The following is a 27,977-nucleotide window of genomic DNA, read 5'->3' on the forward strand; positions in this document are numbered from 1 at the left end:
CTGGGAAGAACAAATCTGAGTCCATACTGAATCCGTTTCTTTTACTTTAAACTTTGTATTCTATTGCTTTTGCTGAAAGTTAAGTCACTAAAGGGATGTTGCCAGTAGCTTGAAGTGTACATAATGTCCATCTCCAGAAACCCAGCCTCCATGCCTGAGCATTAAGCTGGTAACACCCTGCTTTAAGCTCACAGGAGACATCCAGACCAGGCCCACCTGGGAACGGCTGCAGGAAAGATGAAATTAACACATCCCCTCCAGAATCTGGCCGAACAATGAATTATTTGCAACAATTTATTGCCTTTTTTACTTTATCTCCTCACCTCCCCATCTTTGTTCTACAAAAGCAGCTAGCATCCAAACCCGGCCAAGATGGTTCTTTGGGACACTGGTCCACCGTCTTCTCAGTCTGCTGGCTTTCTGAATAGTCGCTATTCCTTGCCCCAACACCCCGTCTCTCGATTTACTGGCCTGTTGTGTGGTGAGCAGCACAAACTTGGACTCAGTGACTGGACGAGATAGGAGACACCCAGTTCCACCAGAGTATACCAGCTACGTGACAAAATGCATACCATATCCTAAGAGTTGTGAGGGATTCCAAACAGAAGATGTGATCAAACCTGCACCTTCAGAAGTTCTTTCTGGTTGGAGATAGTGTGAAGCATGGATTAAAGTGGGCAAAACTGCTGCCAGGGGATCGGTTAGGCACCTGCTGCAGCATTTAAGATACGTATGTATGTATTATGTATATACCTAAGGGTTACGAGTGACATGTCAGTCACATGCCTACATCTGTGATTATAAACAAGTCTTTCTATTCTCTCTCCTCTCCTCTCCCTCTCTCTCTAAGCTTCTGCTGGCAAGACCATTGTAAGGTATGGGACCAAAACACCCTATGCCCCCAACAAATTAGCATGAGAACTGAAAGTTTTTGGTTTCCTTTTAATAGCCTTTTTTCTGATAAATAGTGAATTTGTTATGGGAAATATAGAACATTTAGAAAACCGTGGTGAAAATCACTACACCGCCGCCCATGCCTTTGGGAGCCTCTGAAAAGTCTGGGTGGGGGCAGGGGCGCAAGAAGGGCCCTAACTCCCCACTGCACCCGGCAGCTTGGAACCTTGTGCTGCAGTCGGTCAGACCTGATCTGGGACGGTAAGCTCTTCACAGGCAGGTGCACCACGGTGCCTGTGCACTACGGAAACAACGGTATTTCTCCCTTAGGGCTTGGCGCTTGGAAACCTAGAATTAGATTGAGGGATAGGGTTAGTTTAATTTTTGTGTTAAGCAGAGCCGATGGCCAGACCAGTGGTCCTCCTTATTCTCAGTTTCTGCATCTGTGGATTAAACCAACTATAGATTAAAAATATTTGAGAAAAAAGAAAAAAAATTCCAGAAAGTTCCAAAAAGCAAAACTTGACTCGGCCCCTTGCCAGCACCTCTCTATGCAGCACCTGCATTGTATCAGGGGTTGTGAGTCATGAGGAGCTGACGCGATGTGCGCCAGGCAGTGCGCGGAGGTTGTATGCAAATACTGGGCCGCTTTATAGAAGGAACTTGAGCACCAGATTTTGGTCTGGGGGAGGGAGGAATCCTGGAGCCAACCCCCCGTGACAGTAAAGGGCCGCTCTATTCTCATTTCCTAAGCCTCAGGAGCACTGGCCATCAGTGTGTGTGGCCAGTCGTGTTTTCCAGAAACACCAGCAGAACGTCTCCTGTCCCCCATGACCCCCTCACAGCATGCCCCCGACACTCCTCCCTCAGGAAGCAGAGCCTGCTCCCCCCCTAGAAGTGGTGGAACCTTGACTGGCAAAAGTGACGAAATGCAAGCTCCAAGGCCAGGTCGTGAAACACAATTTCCATCTCACTCCTCTTGACGCACTTGCTTTTGGAACTTAGGTGCCTGGTTGTGAGGAAACCGGTCACACGGAGAGGCCATCTCTGGATCCTCGGTGACACCCAGTCTGAGGCCGACCACCTAACTGTGAAGGCTGAGTCTCCCCGCTGAGCTCCCAGACCCCGCGGGTCAGAAACGGTTAAGCCCATTGTTGCTTTCTCTGAATTCTCGACCTTCAGAATCCATGAGCTTAATAAAACAATGGCTCCTTTGTGCCTCTAAATTTGGGATGGATTTTTATAAGCAATAGCCAACTAGAGCATTGTGTGTGTGTGAAAATTCTTCAACAATTTGAAAGGTACAACACAGTATGTCATTATTGTTTAAACTGTATTTTCTTAATTGCCTACTAGGCTAGCTTCCTTCCTTCCTTTCCTTCTTCTTTCTTCCTCTCTCTTTCCTTCCTCTCTCTCTGTTTCGGCCCTCCTTCCCTCTCTCCCTCCTTCTCTTTTTTTTCGCTCATTCTTGCCACTTGTATTGCTTTCAAGAATTACTCTGTCACCAAGGACTGAACTCTTGGAAAGGATCACGTTTTAACATCCTCACTGATGCCACACGTGCACTCCTACCACCAATACTGTCAGTGGACACACAGGCAACAAGAGGATACATACACGCAGCTCCAGGAAACACTCACTTTGTTCCACCATCCACGATGCCAGGACATGTTCACGTGACTCTGTCCTTTCCGAGTTTACCCAGAGGAGCCACAGCACAGAGCACTCTGTGCCACCGCTCAGGACCCCTCAAGCAGGACTGGAGGCAGGGCTCAGGCAACGCTGTGTCATCACTGTTTGTAATGGGATCACCTCAGTATTTCAGATGTTGGAATCTTCCCTTTGTAGCTGATCTGTCTTCAGATGGATGCTGGGCTTCCTCGGTTTTCCTGTTAGGTAAGTTGGAGACAAATGACAAAGTGAGAGAGAGACAGGGACTGAGTCTCATTTGTTTTTGAATTGTAGGATTAACACTTGAAATTTTGTGTAAGCTCTGACGTGTCTTTGCCGTAGCAGCAGGAATCCACAGGCAGCTTCAAAGGTGGATGGCTCCTGGGGGGGGGGGGGATAGGTGAAGCAAAGGCGTCAAGCTCACAGCACGACACCCCTCAGCGACCCAGGCAAGACTTGGTGTTTGCCGCACTGACACTGAGGGCAAGCCGTGCGCGTTTTCATGCGAACGCCCTTCAGGTGTGGCTTCTTGCTGTTATGTGGGTGTTTTAAGTAGGTTGTGCCCGAGGATCTTGGAGTGCATGGGGCCGGGGTCCTGTCCCTGATCCCCACGTAAGAAATCCTGATTGCCCCTCCTCTTCCAGGGAACATAAGCTCCAAGGCAGAGGACGCCACGTGTGACTGCGCACGGAGGGGTCACCAGCACAGGGGACAGTGCACGTGGGTACATGTCGGTCCTTCCAGCAGACTTGCTTTTAACCCTACCAACCTGGTATCACCACAGATTTGGGGGGCTCTTTTAGAAAACACAGAATTAAGACTACAAAAGTGGGTGTGAAAGTCAATACTCAAAATATAAAAAAAAAATCACAAGTTACAAATTCACAGCTTATAAAGTTTTTATCTTCTAATTAAACACTTTCATAATCCTCTTCCATAACACTTTTCCCTCCATATGTTTTTTGCTGGATACCCTTTGATTGGTGATATCTATTATTTCCATGGCATTTTCTATGAGAGACAAAGATGTTATCTGTAAATATAGCTATGTATCTTTGGATATTTCTGTATCTATCAATCTGTCTATAGATAAACAGGAAGATAAATTAGTCTTCCTCCTAGCACGGTTGATCAAAACATGTTTGTTTCTCACGGTTTAGAAAAAAATCATTTCAGCTTCACAACTTGTTAATGGTCATGTAAAGGTAATTTTTAGGATTGCTGTCAAGTTTAGGAAAAATTCTACTAAGTGTATTTAATTTATGAGCTGCAAGGTTTGGAAGACAAGCTTCAATCCGTGGACCTTTCAAACCTGTTCCTCGTGCGTGTGACCTACCTCAGGGCCGTGCGCACTGGGCACTCGTGGGCAGGTTCTCTTGCGTGCCGCCGTACACCCTTTGTGCTACAGTGACAAGTGAACTGGCAGAGAGGACAGTAAAGTGATTTCTACACCAGGAGAGCTAGTAGTAACGTAACCATACCCGACAGTAACTGTGAGCCATGTGAATACGCCATGAAACCCCTAGTTAAACGTTATCTCCGATTCGACTTCTTAGATGGATTGCTGAAACATCGAGGGTCACTTCAGCGCAGCCTGACATGAGGACAAGTGTGATGGAGGGGGCGGTAAAGAGGAAAGATGCAACTTTACCAGCAGCATTTAAAGCACGCTTTTGGGGAGGAAAAATCACAAACCTCTTCTCTCCATTGGATTGCCTGTGTTACGATTCTGACTTCGCCACTTACTAGGTGTGTAACCCAAGCCAAGTAAGTTCTCTCTCTGTGCCTTGGTTTGGTGTTACTACCCACCTCACAGATTGTGATAATTAACTGATTTAATGGATGCAAAGTGCTTAAAACAGTGCCTGGCATAGAGAAGCAGTCACAAAATGTTGTGTTTTTATTGTACTAAACACCGTATCTGACTGCCAGGGATGTCAGAATAGCCAATGGACTCTTCTTCTATAAAATGTTTTACATGTAACTATAAATGCAAAGATAAAATAACAACTCAAAGGCCAAGTCTCAGAAAAAATAAAAGGCTCCTGGATGGAGTTACTGGACTGTACGCCTTGACTTAAAACACTTTGTTCTCGGTTCACAAACCACATAAGAAAGATGTTTGAAAAATTAGGGCGAGAAGTTGCAAAGGGAGATAAGGCACACCACTGAAGCAGCCTGTTCTCGTGACTACCTGGGCTGCGTTTTCCCCTTTACCCTTCCTTTGCTGTTGATGCTGACAGCTCAGCAAGGAACAGGGTCAGAGGAGTAGTTAATGATGCATCTTTAGGATAAAACTTACCCTAAATGTATCCAACATGGAGAACCGAAACAAAAATGTTGATGAGATTTTGCCAGGAGTGAGCCATGTTTAACTGGCTCCCATGTTCGTGAGCAATGTTTAATTTCTCCCCCAAAAGATCGTTATTATAGGCACATAGAAAGTATGGCTTTCAAATAGGAGGGGGAAGAAAATCAAGAAACCAGGAAAAGATCTTCCAATTTCTACTCAAGGAATGAGCCCTAATTGTCCAATTTAGACTTGACTTGTCTCCCTAGCCTGAAGACCATCTCCCTAGAGCTCCTTCCTTCCTTCCTTGGGGAGCTGCTCATCTTGTCAGGGAAACAGTCAAGAAGTCCTCTCCACGGGTAAACACGAGGCGCGCCGGCACTCTCCCCAGGGCAGCTGGACAGCAAGCAGCCGCGGAGGAGAATGAGAGGGACTAGAAGTGGCAAGTGAACCCCAGACGTCTCAGTGACAGGTTGGTCTGAGACGGACACGCTTAGCTCCGCTAGGACCACCTCAGTCTTCCTGTGGCTGCCTCCTTCCCAGAGATGAGAGAAGCACCATGGAGCCAAGAGGACCCATGGAGGGAGGTGGCTTCAGTGCTAGGTCTCATTCCAGTTACTGAGCTGCCAGACCCCTCAAATGGCCCTGGGTCACTGCCAGGAGCGGCGCTGTCCTCACCTGCAACTCTCCACCAACACGGCAGTGCGAGGGGTTGGCCAAGCGGTGATTGTTTGTTTGGTGGGAGCAGCGGGAAAATGGAACTCCAACTGGCAGTCAGGCTGTAGAAGGGAGGCAGAGGTTTAAAAAGAGACAAGGGATGAGGTGTTAGCCACAGGCTTGGTCCAAATGTACTTGCAAATGTAGGATCGCCCTGGTCCTCAAGGAGAAAACGCCTGTCCTTCTCACAAGGCAGAGTGCCGGCAGACAGAGCAGAGGTGGAGGGAGCGACATGCTCTCAAACAGCCTACATGTCACCCCTGGGGTGGCCTTACCAGATGAGTTTGTCAAATCTCCCTGCCATAGGGCAGAAAAAAATCGCACACACATGCACACACACACACCCCCACTCACTACACGTGGTTCAGAAATCAGAGCCTGCCGCAAGGACACGGGAGGGGAGGGGAAGGAAAGACAGAGAAGGCAGACAGGTCTTAAGAAAAGACACGTAGCACCCCGCAGTGACTCTCCGTACCACACTGTTTCACATTCCCTAAGGATGGCTCAATGTCCAGAACAGCACCTTTGTTACCAAAGTTCAGGTACCCACTGCACCCTGAAGCCAGACAAACCAAAACGTTGGAGTTTGGAGCAGAGAAAGGTTTATTGCAGGGCCGAGCAAGGAAGACGGGGTGGCTCGTGCCCAAGAAAACCCCAGACTCCCCGAAGGGTTTCAGCAAAGCACATTTAAAGGCAGGTGGGGAGGCGTTGCTGGGCACGTGATCAGCTGTGCACAATTCTCTGGTTGATGTCGAGGGAACAGGGTGCCAACACTCTCAAGCCCTGGGCACCAGAAGGTCCGGGGGCCACATGCTCTCCATCTTCAAGTAGGTAATTTCTTCTCTTTGGTGGTGGTTTTTAGCATCTGAAAAGCTCAGGAAATACACATGGGATTCTGTTATCTGGGCCCTTCGGAGAGGAGCTGCCGCAGAGGACCTGGGGGAGGGGTCTGTCCCTGGACAGCCCCACAGGGTCCGGCTTGGTTACATCTTGAACCCCTCTTCAATCTCAAAGGGGGTCAGTTAGGTAGAGAGTGAAGGAAAAGAAGCAGGTCAGCCAGGAGCGGTATTAACATTGTGAGGGCAGCGGTGACCATGGGTACTGAAGTCCCCGGGATCAGAAATGCTCTGACAGGGACCACCGGGATTTACTGGTTCAAAAACTATGAACTGTTTTAAGATAAACTGAAACTGACATAGTTCTTTCAATCTGAAAATGATGGACTTAATTCTTTAGTGATAACAAAAGACAAGGCGTTTCAGTAGACAGAGGGCAGTGGCGGCTGAGAAGCGGGGACCTGCTGGATGAGCCTACAAGCGATCAGGAAGCATTAGCATCCACACGCAGTGAGTTCAAGTTTGAAGAAAACTTCAGTTAAAACAAGGCCACACGGCATAAAATCATCTGACACAGGTTGGGCAGTTTTGTGAACAATTATGTGTTTAAACACACCCAACCCAACACCAAAACCTCAGACCCCGTGGGCTGAGCAAGGCCGCTGCAGGCGGAGCGCGTGTGTAGGTCCGAGAAAGCCGCGGGCCGCCGGCGCTCCACCTGCTGGGTAGACGCCGCCCCGTGACGGCGCATGCTCTTGAGCCCAGCTAGGCCGGAGGGCTTCGGAATAACCCACTGTTCATCTGTTTCTAATGCTTTTCCATCCTCCAAGCTCTCAAAAAAGAGGCTTGGCCAGCCCTGGGTCAGTGGGTTAGGCAGCTCATTAGCAGCCCCCTCCCCACTGACACAGTGGCTTCACCGGAAAACAGATTTAAAGTGATTAATTCATCACCCACAACTATCTGCTCACCTTCCCCTGACCACAGTCAAGACAGCTGCTTACACACACACACACACAACTTCACCACCAGTTTGGTAAATCTTTAAAATTTGATGACGCTAGGTCTTATGAGGAAATAACTCATAAGCTCTTGTCAGGAGTACAAGCTGGAAGCAAGATTCCCCAGTGTGCAAAGGTGTGTACATCCAAGAGGTGTGCATGGCGTGTTTGAAATGCCAGTAAAACTTCGAGCAAACTACACACGCACCAGCTGAGAAACACTCCCAGAGTGACAGCGTGCCTGTGTGGTCAGGCGCAGACGGTGTGCCGCGTGTTTTAACAAGGACAGTATCTCCCCAGTAACAAAAAATGCTGTAGTTACGATTATTAATCTTTCGTGTTAACACATTAATAACAGTGCAATGAGGAAGAGACCCTTTGATGTTACCCAGAGTCGCACGGCCAGGGACGGAACCAGGACTGAAACCATGTGTGATTAACCCAGGGCTTGTCTGTGACAGGGTCACTCCCCAAGCCACCAAGCCATCAAGGAGGACCCCGGAGTGTCTCCAGGAGCCAGAATCCACGCCAGATCCCCATCCACAGGCTGACGTTGTATTTTGGTCGATTTCCAATGATTGCAGCATAATCCAGCAAATTATCCTGGAGCAAATTGCTTCAATCCAATAATACGACGTGACTGAGAAACTAGCATCCGCCTTTCTGAACGGCCCTGTGGTTGTATTCTTGTCTCTTTGTGGGGACGTTTTCCCCTGTGACTGAGTGAGAAATGTGTCCTTTCTTCCAAGGAGTCAGAGCCTGGCCGAGGCCTGGCAAACCACCCGTACAAAGCAGATGTTTCACTGCTGAAGAAATTGATGAATGAGCAGGGAGGTCTGTCAAAAGGCAGTCAAAAAATAGAATAAGCAAAGGTTGGACTTATGTTTGCCAACAACGTGGAGGAATGGAGCATTTGCAGGGCAGCTCTACGTTGGTGGAGACCTTTCACACGTCGTGAGGAGGTGATGAGGAGGCTTTTGTGGGAAGGGACGAGCTGGCTGCTTGAGGTGGCAAAGGAGACCCGGGGGAGCATCTGGGTAGACATGCCTCCTTTGAGTAATTGAAAATGTAGAGTGAAAGCAACGCTTTCAGGATGGTATTTTCTTTCCATGTAACAAGAAAATATAAGCTCCCGTTGGTATAACGGACGGGGCTTACCGTGAGAATTCATCCCGTCTTTGCCTGGTCCATTATCCTTGCAGAATAGCAAACTGAACTGGCAGAATGTCTCCTCCGAGACAGAGAGAGAAAAATCTGAGTCCATCAAATCAGTCCAAAGACACAGCGTCCACCGCAGCGCCTTGCGGGACAAGATGATACCCGCGGGGCCGTGGCTGTGGGACCGGGGCAGAGGACACTCACAGCAGGGCAGCTACACACAGCCAAGAGGACTGCTGTGGGAATTTATCAGAGATTTCTCCAATTAGAGCTGGAGCCTTGCAGCTTAGCTCTGAATCCACACGCGGGAGCAGTATCAGTCCTAGCTAAACGAATGATTGAGCCGTCCCAAACACCCCTGAAGTGCGGGGCTGAGGACGTGTTCAGGCTCTAACCCAAGGCAGCTGATGTTGCGTAAGCAAACTGGGAGCCTGTTGTCACAGACACCAGCACACACCACTGGACCAGCCGCCCCAAGCCGCCAGGATGTTCCGAGCGGTCACTGAACTCAGGGTGTCACCAGTTGTGTCCTGAACACAAAGGGATGCAAGACTCGACTAACACAGATGAGTGTTGCTTTTATATTTTAGCCTCTCTGCTATGATTACATGAAACATACATCCATGTATAGCCCCAGATGGTTTTCTGCAGTCAAGTCGATCTCAGAGATTCTGAGTTATAGTCATCTTCCCAGGGAGCTATCTTAGCCTGTTTGGAATTGACACTGAGATCTCTGTCTCCACAGTGCAAGAGCTTATACATTCATCAGTACGCGTGATCATGGAAACCTAGAACCGTGCATGTGGGATGAGACACTGAAACAGTCAAACCCCAAGGATCTGTCGTGTTATTGCCTCCATTTAAGAAGAAATACGGTATTAAACTTTAAATAAATTAGAGATTTGCAGTGCCTCTCTTCAGGATGAGATAGCATTATCTTTCATCAAAAGTGCCTTTTCTAAGTGGACACTTTCCGAAGAGAAAATAAAGAATTCTGGTAAAGAAAGATTGCGCTCAGGCTGTGGGGAAAATAGACTGATAACACGTGACCACATAAAAACTCAAGGCAAGTGCACAAAGTAAAACAAAGGACAAAGCAAAACAAAACAAAACAAAACAAAAAAACAAACCCCCAAAAATCACCTCACACTTCAAAACAAATACTATAAGTAAATAAAAAAAGAAAAACAAAAACTTTTGCAACTCATATGGTAAACGGCTAGTCTCTCTAAAAACTGAGAAGAGGAAGAATCCAATAGAAAAACAGGCAGCAATCAGGAGTAAGTTTCCAGGGAAAGAATACATTTGTGAACACATAAAGCAGACAGTCATCTCTTTTAAAAGCTTCACACCAGCTAATGCTGCCATGAGACACCATTTCTCACCTATCAGTCACACGCGTTCAAATGCCTGATAACACAGAGCGTTGGTTTCGCTGAAGGACAGCAAATACTTCCGTTTCTGGTGATACTTCAAAATGCTAAAATCATTATGAAAGATTAAAGTCTTTCCAAATCACAAATGAATTTACTCCTTGAGCCAGCAGTCCTGCTCAGGGAATTTATCTTTAAATATACAACTGTGGACGTACAAGGTCACGTTTGCACCAGGTTATCATGGCCGTGTTATTTGTAGTCACAACATATTGTAAAGGAATTGTCTTTCCATCGGAAATCACCGAGGCTACAGAACTTCCACACAAAGGAAAAAGAAGTAAGTAGTGTTGCATAAAGAGAAACCAAAAACGTACATGCGACACAGGAAAGGTCATTTCTTATTCGGGCGGGAGGCATGATGAGATGGGCAGATAAGACTGGAAGGAGAGACTCCGAACCACATCTTTCCGTGTAGCTTTCTACACCGCGACCTGCAAGTATATTACCTGCTCAAAAATAAAACTAACATCCAAAGCTCAGCATAATATACATCGTAAAGTTAACAAAAAATACCTACTTCCTGTAGGTTGATTCCATCATCAGTTAATTCCAACATCAGTTCTTCTGGAAATCAAGGTTCTCCCTTGCGTCTTTTTCCAGATGAGTCTGTTTGCCGCGTGCCACACAATCCACATACACAGAGAGAATATTAACAGACTGGATCTTCTGTTTAAACCTGTAAATATTGTGAAGCCAAGAGATGGTGTGTGATTTTATGATTCTTCCTCTTCTCCTGAATGAACCACAGATGGCGTATAGTCATTCCTTCTAGCTGGCTGACTACATGCGTGTGTGTCACTGGTGGGTCTGTGGCTGGTAAGGAAATGGTTTGCTTTTCTGCGTGATTCTTTGGGGCACTTTTAAGTTGCCTACGCTAGGAGAGTGTTCATTTTATCACTGGGAAAAAATCAGTAACAGTTGCTGTCAAGATTTTATTTCACTGCCACAAACCCAGTTCAAAGGGAGACCCCTAATACAGGGCAAGTGCAATTAAGACGCGTGGAAATGTTACTTGGACGGGGGTGCACTGGCAAGCCTGTGAACCTCAGCTCTCAGGCAGCGCAGGAGGTGACACACTTCCCTAACAAACTCCAGAGGCCAGCCCACCCCCACCAGCCCAGTTAAAGCACCAAACTGTTTCTAAAATCAGAGCCATTTCCCAGAAGCAAACGGTACACGGGGCCCACCCGTCTCGGCGGAATTCTGAGTCCACCACTGTGCTCTGTGCTAATGATGCAGGCTGTCCGCTTCCCTAACAAGCCAGGCTTGTTCATTGGAGAATGTAACAAATAATTTCAAGGTTATGTCACTCTTGGCAAGCACAGGAACGCTGGTGGGAAAAGGAAGTTTTCAGAGCAAGGCGAAGACTGAAACCTTGTTTGGAACCATCAGCCTGCAAACCTGCAGAACCATAGTGCTCAAATTCACAGGGTCCCCAGCACACGTAGACAGCGAACGCCAACTGGCTCTTGAGAGGATGTAAGTTAGGAGTTAATTTGTTCACATTCAACCTCTGCAAGTAAGGAGAGAGCGCTGGAACACACAGTTTAATGTTTCTTGCCTTTAAATGTTTGCTTGGTAAAGATTACACTGTCTTTTCTTCAAATCACAGCCAACTTTTGATTATTCAGATGGTTATCTGCAAGGACTTCAGTTCTGTATTTCTGGTTCACTTTTATAATTTTACTGTTTATGAATCACTCCTCCATTAGATTAGCAAAGAAAGGGAAATTGAGCTGGCCTGATTAGCTTGTTACAGGCCAATTTCACATTCAAGGGGCTGTTCCCTGGCTGTGGATAACTATATAGTGCTCTTAGGTCAAATTCTATTATTGAATCTATCGGGTAGGGATAAATTTGGGAGTTTGAGATTTGCAAATGTTACCCACTAAACATAAAAATAGATTTTAAAAAATTTATTCTGTAGAATACAGGGAACTAAATTCAGTATCTTGTAATAACCTTTCATGAAAAAGAAAATGAAAACAAAAAATTAAAAATAAAATTAAAAATAAATAAATCCAATGAAGCACTTTCTTTTGGGGGCAAGGGAAGCAGACCAGTGTTGGGCTCTGCCCTCAGTGACCTGGTTCTGCCCTCACTCTTATCTGCGGTTCATTTGGTGACCCTGGATGGGGCATGTGTCTCACTGTCCCTTTGTTTCATGGGGACAGTTGCCCTGCTGACTCTGTAGAAACACTTTCAGAACAGAATTGGGAAAGAAAATTAAAAATGCCTCTGACATACACAAGCTTCCCCAAAGGAAGTTTAGAATGGATTCTAGGGCACGTGCAAGCAGATTTATTTCTTCCAAGGAACACTAAACGCTGGGCCTTGTGCATATTTACCAGCCAATTAGCCGTGCGTGTAAATCTTGATGTGCTCCATTGCATAAAACATTCCATTTTCTAAGGTTCTGTCGGGGTATATTATCCTGACAGATAAAATCACATTACCATCAACTCTAATTGTGCCCAAAATATGATTGTGTAGGCTTCAGATTGCAACCAGGGCAAGGAAGTATGTAGGCTTCAGATTGCAACCAGGGCAAGGAAGTAACATTTGGGGAGAATGTTTTTTCTCTTCATAGAATATTCGGTAACTTGACCCTCGTAGCCTTAATTACGATGGTACCAGCCAATAGCACTAGGCCGGAGCGATGTCCTAAGTCCACAGCCTTAAAGGGACCACGGCCTCCATTGGCCAAGAAGAGCCAACAGACATGCAGCCTTGAGGATAGAGACCTTTTCATTTTAAAGTTAAGTTTTTGTGCGAAGGGCAGAGATATTAATTAGCTTTTTCTATTGTTGGCAGGAAACAGAGGTACAGGTGTGCAGACAGTGAAAGGAGTTGCTGCCTTGTCTCCTGGCCTCCTTGACCTCAGTCTTCCCCCCGCAACAAGGCACCCTGACCACGAGGACAGGGCGCAGCCAGCGTGGGGAACGGCCAGGGCTTCACCCCAGCACGCAGGCCTGCACCACCACCCTGTCCCCAAAGAAGGGAGACGATGAAGAGAGCCGAAAGGAAACCTGACAACCTGGGTTTTCGCCTGCCCTTTTACACCGCAGGGCCGCGGGTCTAGGAAGCACTTTGAGGTCACTAAGCAATAAATTCAGGCCCTCCACAATACACATCTGCTAGTGCCTCTCATGTCCTGGCTGGGGATTTTAGTGAACGTTTACCCGTGTCATCTAGTCAGACCTCTTAATGGAATACATCAGTGAAACATTTGCTTACTGAATGAACTGGTTTAGTAATTGATGAATGGCTTTCATTGGTAATATATGAATTTCTAGAAATATTTAATAGCTTCTAGAGGAGGAGTTTGGAGGAAAAATGAAATCAAGTGTGGAGATCATTTTAAGCAAGTTCTGTCTGTATAACAGCACAATCTTATTTTGATGGAAAGTATTAACATTTGAAACAATATGAAACCTCAGAAAAACCAAAAGTAAGTAAGACTAACGTAAAATGGGCCAGAAAGTTATGCAGGAAACCCTTTGAAAGATACACTGCACTTCTAATTCATAAAATATTTGATGTACTTCTATTATCTCATAGTTCATATTAAAATTCTGATAAACTGACACACAGCTCACACTTGAAGTAAAACTAGCAACCTGAAGCTCTCTGAGCTTCCTCATCCCCAGGCCACACAGCAGAAACACTGAAATGTATTTTGCTTAGAATTAGGAAGCAATGTTATCACATATCGCCGTATTACCACATTATCAGAAAGTTGTATCAAAGAGAGTATTTCCAAATGTATCCCTTCCCAACCCCTTTCCCCCGATAACCATAAAATTGTTTACTATGTCTGCAAGTCTGTTTCTTTTGTAGGTGAGTTCATTAGATCTGCAAATGTTAACCACTATATGTAAAAATAAATAAAAAACGAATTTCTTCTGTACAGCACAGGACACTTTATTCAGTATCTTGTAATAACCTTTAATGAAAAAACACGAAAATGAATGTATCTATGTATATGCAGGACTGGGACATAATGCTGTACAGCAGACACTGACACACTGTAACTGACTATACTGCAATTTTAAAAAAAGTAAATATGTGCTTTAAGGGAAAAAAAAAACCTATCTCATGTTCTCTCTCTTCTCATGAATTGCACGTAATGCAATCTCCATTAAGTGGGGATTTTTCATCAGAGTGGTTTCAGATTTTCTATTTCATTTTCCCTCTTAAGGATTGCACACTTAGGCTAGGCAAAAAGCAGATTTTAATCAGAGTGGGCATTTTTCCAAAGTACTCTTCAGTCTGGATCATGAAAATGAGGCAACATGCATGGCACAGACCCCAGGTGTTTTTAAAGTAGGTGACACAACACACACCCCACGAGCTAGATTATGTGTAAACGGGGAAGAACACTGAGGCTTCAAAAAACCTAACGGCTGTTGGTGAATATGATTTAATCTTTAAGACCCAGGAGGAAGGAAAGTTGAGCCCCCGGGAAACTAACTCTATAAGGGTGTATTTCTATGTTTACACACGTGTGTGGAGCTCCACAGAGCTTACAGACACGTGTCTACATACACAAAGACAAAGCGACAGCCTCTCAGGGTGAAAACTTGGGAAAAGGGCACCAGGGAGGTTTCCTACCAGGGACGGAAACCACATAAATGAAGTCCCTGGAAATGAACCCTGGCTCTACATACAAACCTGTTCAAACCTTAACTGACTGGATCAAGTTATTTCACTCGGATGAATGCGACAAGGATGCTCATGGAAAAAGCTCTACTGGAGGCCGTGAGTGATGGTGCCAGAGGAGGCAAAATGAAAACTGACACAACATTGTGAACTATTTGTCAATTTAAAAAATATTTTAAATAGAATAAAAAATAGCAACTTCTAAAATTAGTTTTAAAGATGCTGCAACAAGCTGGAAATTCAGAGAACATGCTAGCCAGGCTTACAACTGAACAGATATTTGAAACCAGCCCTTTGTGAGAAATCGAAGCGTCTGTCGCTGCCGAAGTGTGGGTTTGCTGTCTGTGATGTACTTTCAGTACTGCCTCCCTCCCCGCGTCACACACTGAGCCGGGGCGCAGACCCACATCACGATGTGGCTGCAGACACATCGCCCACCTGTTTGCCTGATTTTCTCACCCTGCAGTAAGAACATTAAAATAGATGATCTTAAGAGTTACAGACTTCAGAGTTTTTCAAATCTAGAATTCATTTGCTCTAAGCCAGAGAGACTCAGCAAAAGAAGGGCAAATACAAAAACAAGTGTTTTGATGACTACATCAAAACCTGTACATTTGAGTGAGTGTCATGTTTAAAGAAATACTGATGCTAATACTACTAAAATGGCCAGACTGAAGTCGTGCTAACCGCATGCCAGACGCGGTCCTCTGCCACGTATGTGTTAATCTTCATACGTTATCAGTGCTCGTTAATATTAATGTGTGCATATTAATCCTCACAGGAGACCCATGAAGCAGTTACACGAACTGAGAGGCAAGCCCACAGTCAGACAGCAGAGTATGTGCGTCACCACCACGACCTCCTGCCTCTCTCAGCCGCATCCTCCGTCCTCCTGGGTGGACTATACCACATTCTGGGACACCTGCTTCCCTCCGCTGCCCTCAGCTGGGCCAGAACCCCTTCCCCCAATTCAGTTTGCATGGACTCTCATCACCTGCCGGGACCACATCTCAGCTCCACTCCTGCCTGGAAGCCGCCTCAACGCAGCCACAGCACATCGTGGTTAAAGGGTTGGCGCTTTGTCTGGAGTTGGACGCACCTGGTTCTCTTTCATAATAGTAATTACTCTTAGTTTTTTGTTAGGGTCTCATCAAGCTTTGGTGGAGCGACTAGTGTAGGAATAGCCCTAGAATCTCTTTAGAATAAGCATTTCCACCTTCGTAGGGGTGCAGACATTTGTTAAAACCTAAGGCCTGTCCTTTGAGATTTCTGTATGTTATGATTTTTTTTTTCAGTCAACAAACTTCCCCAAGGGTCTTATCTCTCTAAAACACTGAAGGAAGCGAGTGGACTGGTGGCACCTGTGTCCTTCCCACCCACTTCCCCCAGCTGCATGGTCTCCACGCCCCTGCACCTGCTCGCACCTGACCTCCTGTTTATGTAAATGGACGGTAAGATCTCATTTTACTTGGCTCATCAGGGGTTCACTCAGGTGCAGCCGTGCCCAGTAGAGCTGCCATTCATGTTTTATTTGAGACAACTCAACTAGGATTTAAAAAGGAAAGAAAAAAAAAAGGAATGAAGGAAAAAAACCCAAAGACCCTATTCTTCCATTGGTAAAGCAGGACCAGCAGTCAGATTCCCAGTAGCATGAATGGCGGGTCCATGTCCGAGTCTCCCCCACATTCACTGGGGCTCAATGGGAAAACCTGACAGCCCCTTTCCTTAGAGCACACACAGCAGCAGGAATCTGTCTTTTCAGATTTTTATGTATGTATCCTCCCCCAAATCCTGTATTTAAAGTGTCACGCTCATTAAATTTGATTAGAGCAAAGTTGAATGATTTTTAAAAACTCTCAGCTAATTGTTTCTTAATTAAGTTGGGTAATTTGTGATTCAAAAAGGATGTTAGATTTCTAGTCAGGTAGGACTCAGCTCACAGTTACTGATGAGGAATAAAAAGCAAGATACAGAGTAGAGTTTCAGAAATCAATGCAAAATAATAAAAAATTAAAATGGAGAAGCAGGCTATCAATAGCACAGCTGTAACAAAGAGGAGGCTTGTTTTGTATTGATTAGCTCCTGGTAAATAATGCATCACTGCTTCCCGACAGTGCAGGCTGCAGCAGATTGTTTGCTGTGGGGGTAGCGGGGCAGGCCGAAGCAATCAATACTGGAGCTGTAAACACCCTTGAAAAAACGCAGATCCACAGCCCACATGGGAGCAGTCTGGGGGCCACGAAGCTGGAGTGGCCTGGAACAGGGCGCGCAGACCACTGCCTGCACAGTGTCTCGCAGCCCCCCAGAAAGAACCAAGATTTGGTTTAAGATGTAACTAACTCAGGACGTCCTATCTGAATGCTCTCGCGCCTTCATCCGCTACAGTTCATCTCCAATTCCACAGCTTAAAGGTGGTTTGCAGAATTCACCAGCCCTTTGGAAGACACCAATCAGACCCGCTTTCCCACTACGCAGTGTCAACTAGATTGGCAGTCGTTGCCTCGAAAGATCAGCCTACAGCAGACCCACAGATTCTCCTCAAATTAATTGTTTTATAATTTAAAAGCCAGTGTATGTTAGAACTAACAGACTAGGCACGTCATTGTCTTCAGGGTTCCCAATCCCAGCAGTGCTGAAAACTTAGAAGCAGTGACCACTCATCTCCTGTGAGAATGACCACCCCCCAAACAGCACCCCGTGCACCCGGGTCTCCCAGGAGAGCGCGCTGGGGATTGGGATGTGTCCTGTGGGGTCCTGACAGCCCAAAAAGAGCGCTCCTGCTTCTGCTGCTTAAAGGTTCTGTGATTCCAGGCAGTCTTTAGATGTTTGTGGTGTCTTTGTCCACGAAACGAGGACACTAGCTTCTTCCCTTTCTGACGTAACAGACTTCAGTGGGAAGCAAAGTGAGCTATTGCCCACTATAAGCTATGAACCGAGTTCACATCCTTTTCTGAAAAAACAGACTAGAGAATCCTTCCAGGGAAGTAATGCTTTCCAGTGGTCATGGCTGAGGAAACCAAAGCTGAAAGTTAGATTCAGACCAGTATCTTCCCCTACCAATTAGAATGTATTTCATGTTTACTTCATTGTATTGTATTGGAGAAAGAATTTCAGGTGGTTTCAACATGGAGAAGCCGTACAAAGTAACGTTGATAAAAATGTGGTGAGCAAAAATCAGAGAAACAAAGAAGGGTAGGAAAAAGCGAAGCCGGGAAGACGCAGGAAGCGATGACTAGAACGTGGCTGCGGTGGCTGGGTTTAGCCACGCCCCTTATGTCACAAACCCAGCTGTGCCCTTGTCTTCCCAGCTCCACCTGGTAAGACAGTATCTTAGCTTAAAACCACTTTCAGTCGAAGAATTTATACGTGAAAATTGGGAAATACCACAAATCAGAGCTGCTTTTTCGCCAGAAATCTAGTTGTGAAACCCTTGCCCACACCCCGGACGGGCTGACCACCTGCCTGCACGCTCGAGAGAACCAAAGAAATGGGAGATTTTGTTCCACAGTTCAAAGTCAACAGGATAATGTTTTATCTAATTTGTAAGCAGAATGTGTAACTTTCCTGTTACTAAGCATAGGTGCTTCTAGCTTGGGGTTCTCACAAAGAAAAGTACTACATGAGGTCATGGGAAACTGTCACCGATGTCCTGGTCTCCCACCAAATTAAACAAAAACACTCATCTGTGAGTAGTGCAGCTCTAACATCGCACTGTGAAATTGCCCATCGTGCCACCAGCGATAAAGGGAGCCAGGCAATACTTGTTTTTCACGAAAGAGCACAAAGTATTTTTTTTTACATCACACTATTCATGACAAAGTCTAAACACCCCGAGAAATTAATCTATACAGAGACTGACCGAGTGCTCGCTACTCCTGCCTTCTGTAACTGTCAGAAAACGTCGCAGCGGTTCACAACTCGCTTGCGCTCACTCTCTGCCTCTGTATGTATACATATATACACTGAAATACTGGACATGTTTAAAGTCCAATTTTTATTCTTACTAGGTAGAGAAGCCCGTGTTCAAAAATCTTCATTTTAACTGTGTTTGTATTTTTTTTAGATTTACCCTTCCCTGTAGGGCAATATTTTATGTCTTTCATTAAACCAGTGTTTGTAGAACTGTAGAGAAGGGAAAAGAAATTCCATGATACTGATAGATCGCTAACCTATCCTATAAGCTGATTTATTTTAGCCAAATTTTTTCTGTTCTTCAGTTCTTTTCTGATTTTAGTACGAGCGTTATTTGCTCAGACAAGGGTGTCAGTGACACTGGAATTTCAGAAAAAGGCAAAACACTTGTCAACACTTTTGCTTTCTTTCATTCTCTTTTATGCATTGCAAATGCACCCATCCCATCAGAACAAAGCCAGCACACCTACCTTCCTGCCACTCACTTGTAACGCTCAATTTCCAACTTCACCCTTTACTCCTCAAACTGTTAAGCTACAACCCATTCACACTCCTGATGAAAGGAGCTGCTTGAAGTATTGGACAATCATCAACTCCTGCCTCTTTTACATGACAAAGAGACCTTTCAGGGGTTTGGCAAGTACCTTACCAATTAAAGGGATACAATATATTTTTTAAAGCATTACTAGTTGTGGAAAAACAAAATGTACTCATTGTAAGAAATTTTTAATTAACAAAATGTACCCCCCAAAAGCTATAAAATAAAATTACATCACAAAGGGATAAGCACCACTAATACTTCAAAACTAGTCATGAGAGTATCTTTATACATAGAAACATGCCTTCAATTTTACAGGATTGTAGTATGGTTGTTGCACTGTAAGGGTTTTAGCTGACAATTTTGTGTTTCTTCATGGTATTCGTTTTAAAAGTTGATTTTTGGCTATTATTGGTGATGGAATCCCAGAGTTTACTGCTTCACAAAAATTCTTACATGTTTTACTAAGGAATAAATCTAACACTCTGGTTAGGAGATTCCAAAGTCCTTTATCATTCAGAATGTTGCTAGACCACCCCTCTGCAGTAGGACAAGGCTGGGTCCAAGAGGAGCTCGCCGTGTTTGTTTCACGTCCAACAGAGAGACTGCTGTAGCTGGTGAGTCACACAGAAAGCACGAGTGCCAACAAGTTCTGCCTCCAGGTACGTACGAAGCACCCACCACTGTTGAGTTTACACTTGTATACGGGGTGGGTCTGAGCACCCAGTGGTCCTGCCTTCGGAGAGCTTAGAGATGAATAGCGAGATATACGCAAAATAAGAAAATTCAAAATCATAGAAAGGAGAATTGAACCAAGACTCATGGGTAGAATCGAGAGAACTCGATGGTTGGTTGAGTGAAGAAGGGTTTCTCGAAGTTTGAAGTTTCCATCTTTAGAGACTCATCAAACGAACGGGTAATCCAGATAGAGCGGACCTGGTGGCAGAACAAGACCTCAGCTTTGGACAACATCAGTTGAAGATACCTCTGGGATTTAAGATTTTGGGGGGATCACCTGTTAAGTATTTTTACCACAATTTAGAACAACAAGAAAAAGATGCCTATGAGATTTCCAGGATCAAATAGCCCGTATTTGAAAACACAGTTGCAGATTTCAGGAGCATTCAGACCTGGAAACCAAGAGGTCCCCTGTAGCTGCTCTTGCCCAGTATGCACTGCCTGTTGACTCCGTGGTCCTCACAGGGCCTCCTCACAACAAGCCACTCCAGCTGTTCATCCTTGGTCTCTGGCTTCCGTCTCCTCAGCGTATCCAACTGCATTTTACACTTGGAGAGAAGTGGCTGTGGAAACTCTCTAGGGTCTTTGCACTGCTGTTGGGGCCCCTTATTTTCTGCAACAAATACTGAAATAAAACGGAGCTCTCCCTGAAAATCAGAATATTCTGTTCAAATTGTTTGTTGTCACATTTGTATCAACCCATCCATACGGAACCTTGTTTCATGTCTTTGTTTTCAAGATACCTTATTTCATGTATGTTGATTCATTAACCTTGAACTCACGGCCAAAGGAGTATAACCCAAGCCAGAATGAATAAATAATAAAAATAATGTATTTTCTCCTTAAGACTCATAACAACCTTCCTGTTCTTAGGACCATTGGATAAGGTTTCAGTACTAAGCTTGAGGGCCTTTTTCAACAGTGAAATCACCATCGACCAAATAAATGCAAAAAAAAAAAAAAAACAAAAAACAAAAAACCACTAAAAATAGAGCATGCGCTTACTGCATAAGGGCTGAAACAAGAGGGCAAAGTGTCCCCTTGCTGAGCCAGAGCTGGGAGAGTGTGGCTGGGCAACGATGCACACCGCACATGATGTGACAGCCCTGCTCACGCTGATGCTGTGGCCACAGGTGTCTCAGCAAGCGGGTGAACCAGCAGGGCAGACGTCGTGAGTAATGGAGTCCATCTGTGGACGAGAAAGCTCTGGTCAAACACCAACCACCACACAGCACAGAGGAAAAGGAGCAGCTTTCAGGCTGAGTAGGACCTCAGTAGACATGAGGGATTCTCTGTAAGGTCAGGAAGAACATCCAGAAAGCAGTCTACCAAACAATTCTCAGTCAACACAGGGATGGGAATAATCTTTTTTTCAGTCAGAGAAGAGACCTCATAAGACCCAAAGTGTTAGGAAGAGAGCTCACAAGGGCGTGTCCGCTGCAGTGTGCGCAGTTAGGCCAAGACTAGAGACAGCTGTGCATGTGCAGTAACCAAAAAGCCCCAACCAATCTGCAAGCAACTGCATGTCAGTACAAAACCCAGCATTTCTTAATAGGATGAAAGCAAATCCAGTGCTCAACACATCAATTCACCATGTCTGGTAACCAGTAGGAACTTACCAGGCACACAAAGCAGCAGAAACACTTATAAGAGGAGGAAAATTATTAAGAACATATGCAAAGGGTAGAGACAATGATCTAAAACAGCCATTAAAAAGTATTACCAATACGCTTGATATAAAGGAAAGTATAAACATGAGGGGAAATGTAATAAAAGTAACTCCAATGGAAATTTCAGAGATGAAAAATTCAAAATCCAATAGAATGCATAGGGGGCATCGACAGTCAAATCACAGCTACTTCAAATGCTTCTCCCTCAGTAATGGCTAGCACAGCAGACAAGCAGACCCCGAGCTCTGGCAGTACAGCCCAACTGCTGTGAAAGAAGTCGAACTAGTGGAAAATGGTCTGCAAAGAAAGCACCGGTCTCAGGTCGCTTCATCAGTGAGGAGTAAGAAATGTTTAAGAGGAAGTATACCAGGTCTGTAGACACTCTGTGAAAAAGCAGCACTGGAGGGAGTACCTCCCTATCTGTTTAATCAGGCAGCATTACTTCACTAGGAAAACCAGTTTTAAAAAAACAGAATAAAGAGAATAAAAATAAATACAAAAAATTGTAGCAGACTAGTAACAAAACACAGCAATACAGAAAACAGATATAGCATGACTAACAGTGGGAGGTTCTACCAGACAATGCAAGATTTGTTTGATATTCAAAAATAAAAATAGCATAAATATATCAATGGGACAAAGAAATCACATACGATCATCTCATTAGGTGCACCTAAGCATTTGGGAAAATTCCAACACATGTTCATCAAAAATTCTTGGCAAAATATGGCAAAATACAAATAGAAGTGAACTTCTTCAAACTGATAAAGGACTTTGCCATAAAATCTGCAGTTAGCATCTTACTGAAGAGTGAGATACTGACTTCTTTGATCCCTAAGGCTGAGAACCAGGTCGGAGTCTACCCCAGCTCTGCAGTGAAAGGGCGAGCTCGGTCAGAGTGGTAAGGCGATGGAAAGACACCAAAAGCAGGTGGACAAAGTAGTGAAGCTTCTGTATTTGGAAACAACGTGCCTATCTAGAAAAGCGTAAGTAATCTATAAACCAGCTCTTAAGATGAGTTTACCAAAGTCACAGTATACAAAAATCAACTAATTCCCATGTACCAGAAATGGAGTTCATACACATTATTTACAATTACAACAAAAATGAAATGCTTATGATCCAAAACAACCAAAATCTTAACAGCAATACAACATATGACAAGCTGATTTAAGTTTTTATGGAAATTCATTGAATCCAGAGGAGCCAGAAAAAAAATTGAGAAAGCAGATTTGGAGGACTTCCATACCTGCTTTCAAGACTTAACCAGAAAGCCACAGTAATCAGGGCAGTGTGTTACTAATGTAAGAACAAATCAATGCAGCAAGAGGGTCCAGAAATAGACCCACCCTGACACAGTTAACCGATTTCTGACACAAGCATTAAAGCACTTCAAAAGTAGTTTTTCAATAAATAATGCTGAAACAGGATAGCCACATGATACAAAAAGAATCTCAATTACCTTACATCCTATATGAAAATTAACATGTGCTATGAACCTCAATGGAAAAGTGAGAGTAGTGTAAGAAAACAGGAAAACATCTTTGTGACCTTGGGTCAGGCAAAGATGTCCAAAAGGACACAAAAAGCCTGAACTGTTTATTTGTAATTTGGACTCATCAACACTGGGATTTTGGCTGAGGCTGGGAGTCCAGGTGCCTTGGGGCCACCCTTCCAAATGCTCAGGCAGTTGCTCCCCTGAGGACCTGCATGTGAGGGTGGACCAGCACAGGGGAACAGGCCCCAGTCCCGGAGGACTCTGCACACATCTTGAGGCACGTCACTTCTCCCTCCGGTCCTCAGTTCCCAACCCTCTTCCACGCCGCGTCCTTTGCACACTCTTCAGGCTTTCCCACAGAGAGATGGTCTCTGATAAGCCCTTTATGTCCTGTGACAGGCAAAGGCATACAAGGGCTTGAAAGATTGCTTGAAATGAAAGTCAAACTATACAGGGAAAAAGCACAAACAGCTTTTATTCTTAATTCTGTGAGGATAAACAGAAAGTAAACTAGTATCTGATTGTATTTTCCTTCTGTATTCTCATAGTTTCCATTACAGTCTTCAATAATGTATCACGTCTGTATTCTTAGCCTTGGGTCCCAGTAACATTTCTCTGAAATCTGAACACAGAATTCCTGAACTAACCTTTTTCCCCTAGGAAGTATGTATTTTAGTTGAATAAAGTATTTTGATTTTGTAACATTGCAAAACCAAGTATGCAGAGATTAGTAGGTTCTTGAAAAATTTTAAGTATTTTAAGATGTATTTGGTTCACAGAGTAACTCTGTTTCCCTCCCACCCTTGGCATTTGCCTCATTCTTCACAAACCACTGCTCTTAAATTATATGCTGTCCACAAGGGACAGGATATAATGGACAGTTGGTCACAGCAAACAAAAACAGACTTGCCCAACAACGTATTACATTCATGGCATGCTTCTCTTGTTTATGACAAGTTCTGGCTGCATTTGACTAGTTTGGAGTTTTCCCATATATTGGTTTTTTTTAAAAAAATTAGAATGTTTTTAAGGTTAGCTACAGCAATAGTAATATAATATAATTTGATTTTACATAGTACACTTAGAAACTGAATTATAGTAACTGCTCTAATTTGTGGGATACCAGAAAGTTATGTGCAACTTTCCAAATTAAACCAATAGACCAAATCCTGCCACAAGATCCTGGCCTCAGTAGACTGCCTCCTGCACGTGACTCCTCTGTGGGACAGCACTTATGAATCGTGTCAAACTCAAGCACTGGAATACAACCAGAAGAAAACCTACTTTGTCTAGTTGACAGTGGTCTGCATCTCTGCTTTTGAATTTTTCTGGTGCTTGTAAAAAATGGCAACATGATATCCCAGAAATGTGGGTGAGCAGAACACTGGGAAAGCTAAGTGCTAGCTGGTCCGCCCACCAGAGAGCTGTCAACTTTGCACGGTTTTTTTTTTTTTTTTTGACCTCGTTTTTTTCATGGTAGAAATAAAGGCTTAGACTAAACGCCAAAATGCCCTCAGCACTCCAATGTGAAAAATTAAATAAACCAGGCATTATTCTCAGCACTTTACGTATTTCACTTGTGAACGCAGGCCTCAGAACCACCCCATGAAGCAGCAATTACATTATTTTGCAGATGAACAGAAGTGGTTCCATAAAACTGTTGGTTCAGAAGTCAAGCTGCCAAACATGTGACTGCTTTATTTATATTTTGGAGTCCCACCCTCCAACTCCGCTACTGCCCACCCCCACCGTGGCTTACCCCACATTCCCCTCTTCCACGCAGCCCTCGGAGTTGCCCCCTGGATGGCTAAAGCTTGGATTGATAAGCACTTGCACAAAAGCACTGAAATTCAGGAGAGAAATGAAGACTAAGTAGAGACATGACTTTTGTCAGTTTCCAAGAGGATTTCGATCCTTGGCTGGAAACAAACTCTACCATAAGGATCACTTCCATTAGAAAATCTGCATTACTTTAAAATTGTTCACTGGTAGACGGTAGAGCGCACACAGAAGGAAACCTTGCTGAAAACGCAGCTCTTACAAAGGCAGCCAGCGGCGTTGGAGACCCCAACTGAAGTCACACTTCCCGGGCCCCACAAACATGTGAAGGGAATTCAGTGGATCAGGTTTCTAAACTCCTGGATAAGAGGCCGGGATGGAACGTGAGGTAAACTTACTCCTTTTATAATTATGCCAATTTTACGAACACTGTACATTTCACTTTACCAGCAAAAGTACTTTTAATTTTATAACACTCTTGTTCCTTTTCCTAAAATGTGATGAGTAGTTTTAAAAAACATACAAATGTGATGAGTAGTTTTAAAAAACATAAAATAGCACATGCCTAGCATGCACGAGGTCCTGGATTCAACCCCCGAAACCTCCGCTGAAATAAACCCAATTAACCTCCTCCGTAACAAAGTTTTTAAAATAGAATAAAATTTTAAAGTAAAAATAAAAGACAAAAAACATGAATTTAAGTTAATTGAGTGAGCATCTCGGCTCTTGAAAACACAGCTGATGCGGCGACAGCTTTCCCAGTGCGAGCATCGTCTTTGGTTCAAAGGGAAGAATCAGCCGGCTTTATCTTCCCTTTTGAGAACACAAGCCGACTCCAACTTATTGTTCCACTGGGCCGAAATTCATGGTTAAATATCGACTTCAATAAAACTCCGACACTATTGGAGTATTTTTGATATTGCATAAATCACAGAACCATCACAATTTTAATGGGGAAAGAGACCTTTGAAACAATTGTCCTTTGCATACAATGACACTGAAACCCAGAAAGAGTAATGCTTTCTGGAAAAAAACTTACCCAGTCATACATACTTCTCAGGAAAATGATCAATTATTAGTGCTAAATGTGAAATAGACAACTACAAACATACCAGTGCCATTATTGGTTTATCATCTTACTGTTTAGAGCCCAACTTCACTCCCAGAGGTTTCCGGTTGTTCTTACCTTGTTCAGAAAGAGCCCCCCAGGTTTCCGGGTGACGGGCTCTCGGGACGGCGCCGTTCCCAACGCGGCTCTACCTCCCGTCTCCGGATACGCGTGCTGCGGCTGCCGCAGGACGCCGTGCCCGTCGGACGCAGCCGGAAGGCACCCCCGTTTCACCCGGGGTTTGTGAGATCCTTATGACAGAGACGAGTTCCGGGCAGTAAACAAAGCCTGAGTTATTAAGCCGAACTGCGTGGCCTCAACCGCCAGCGACGAAGCACGGAGAACGCGGAGAAGTGAGGGCGGCGCTGCCGCGAGCCAGGCCACAGCACCCAGACGTCAGAGGGGCTGCCAAGCCCGGGGGGCGCTCGGCCGAGAGCGGACTCCCTGCTCACAGGCTCCGAAAGCAAAAGCCACTCCTCTCACAGCTCGGTGTAAACAGCTCGGCGTTTAGAGCTCGTTGTGACAGCAACCCGCATCCGAGCGAGAAATCGGGCAACACTCAAGAGACTTGAAAAACGCAGGTTCACCTCACCACCAGACCAACAAAACTTAACACTACAACCTCTACACCGTCTGTAGGATTACACAGGCCTTTTATAGGCTGCCAGTTTTACACTTTGCAACGTCACATGCAAATAAGGTACAACAGAAGTTGACCAACCAGGAACAAGTCTTGCAGAAATAGACCAATCAGGAATGAGCTCCATGCAATGAAGTACTACAAATGGACCAATCACAAGTTAGGAAAGTGAACCAATCAGGAGTGAAGGAAATAACCAATCAGAAGTGAGCTCAGGGAACCAATAGACTTCTAGGTGTAAGTTAGCTGCTTTAGAGGCAAAAAGTGAGATAGAGCTTCTGGCCCAGGGAACCGAACGGTGCTAAGAGGAGAGCAGCGGCCCTGCCTAGGGGTCCTGGCGGTCTTTTTATGGGGTTTCCCGTCTCACTTCCAGAGAGTGACATTCAAGTTGCAAAATGCATCATCATCATCATCATCATCATCATTATTATTATTATTATTATTATTATTATTATTATTATTATTATTATTATTATTATTATTATTATTATTATTATTCCTTAGGCACTACGAAGAGCTGCGGGACGGAGACGGGAGGCGACAGGCGGTGTGTGACTGCGGCCAGTCCACGGGGGAGGACGCGCAGGGGGAAGGCGCTCGTGCTTTGCTGCCCACGGAGGAAGCGCGCGCAACCCCCGCCCGCCTCACGGAGGCCAATTAGCGCCGCAGCCCCCGGAGCCGCCAGCCCGGCCGCGCCCGCATGCTCTCGCCCGCTGCCCCCAGCAGGAATCGGTGTCGCTCTGAAACCACGAGCCGCTGCTTTGATGGCTCAGGAGACCTTGGCCTTTTAAACGGATAAACAACCTTTCTTTTCTAACCTGGGCCATTAGAGGGAAACGCTGTGAGAGCCTGTGTTCTGAAACAGCCAGGCTGGCTCGGAGTCAGGACAGTTTCAGTCTCGCTGCCCTGCAGCAAAGGAACAGCGTTAGACTAAAAATATCGTGGGTGAGAACGTGCCTCGGGCACCTGCCGAGGCCCAAAAGGTTGCAGATTAATTTGATACCGAGCAAAGGTGGGTTTTCCCTGTGCTTTGGCCCCTTTGTGGGCATTGTAACCGTGGGGAAAATGCGTCTGTCGAAGGAGCTCTCCGCACAGAAAGGACAGAAACTGCTCGGGACACACACACTCAGTCAGGAACCGTGTGGTTTTTGTTTTCTAGGCTGTAATAAGCGTTTTTCTGTTGGTTCTATGCTGGTCCTTAGTAAGATTTCTCTCCTGTCTGCAAAGTATTTATTTCCTATCAAGCCTACAGTTAAAATAAATGAGTAAGTGTGGGCTGGGTCCCGATGCTTTGGAAGGTGCTAATAAAATTAGAGACTTCTAACAGGAATCCTGCTCTGAAGCCTCTGACCGACGAATTTCTTACAGTGGGCGATGCAAGTTTCACTCATTTGATTGCTCTGGGGCCATGGGTTGAACTGAGAGATGATCT

The 27,977-nt window shown here is 44.9% G+C and overlaps 1 long non-coding RNA gene across 1 annotated transcript; it reads right to left on the minus strand.

Annotated features, from left to right (window-relative positions):
- LOC105066842 (uncharacterized) lies at positions 1-26,525 on the minus strand. The gene is made up of 4 exons (XR_006723912.2): positions 25,984-26,525; positions 10,518-10,676; positions 2,535-2,783; positions 1-1,242 (listed from the first exon to the last, which is right to left on the minus strand). It is a non-coding gene; the product is annotated as an uncharacterized LOC105066842 (long non-coding RNA).
- Positions 26,526-27,977: the final 1,452 nt, after the last annotated feature.

Source organism: Camelus bactrianus, chromosome 35 (assembly GCF_048773025.1).
Source record: "Camelus bactrianus isolate YW-2024 breed Bactrian camel chromosome 35, ASM4877302v1, whole genome shotgun sequence".
NCBI classification, from domain to species: Eukaryota; Metazoa; Chordata; class Mammalia; order Artiodactyla; family Camelidae; genus Camelus; species Camelus bactrianus.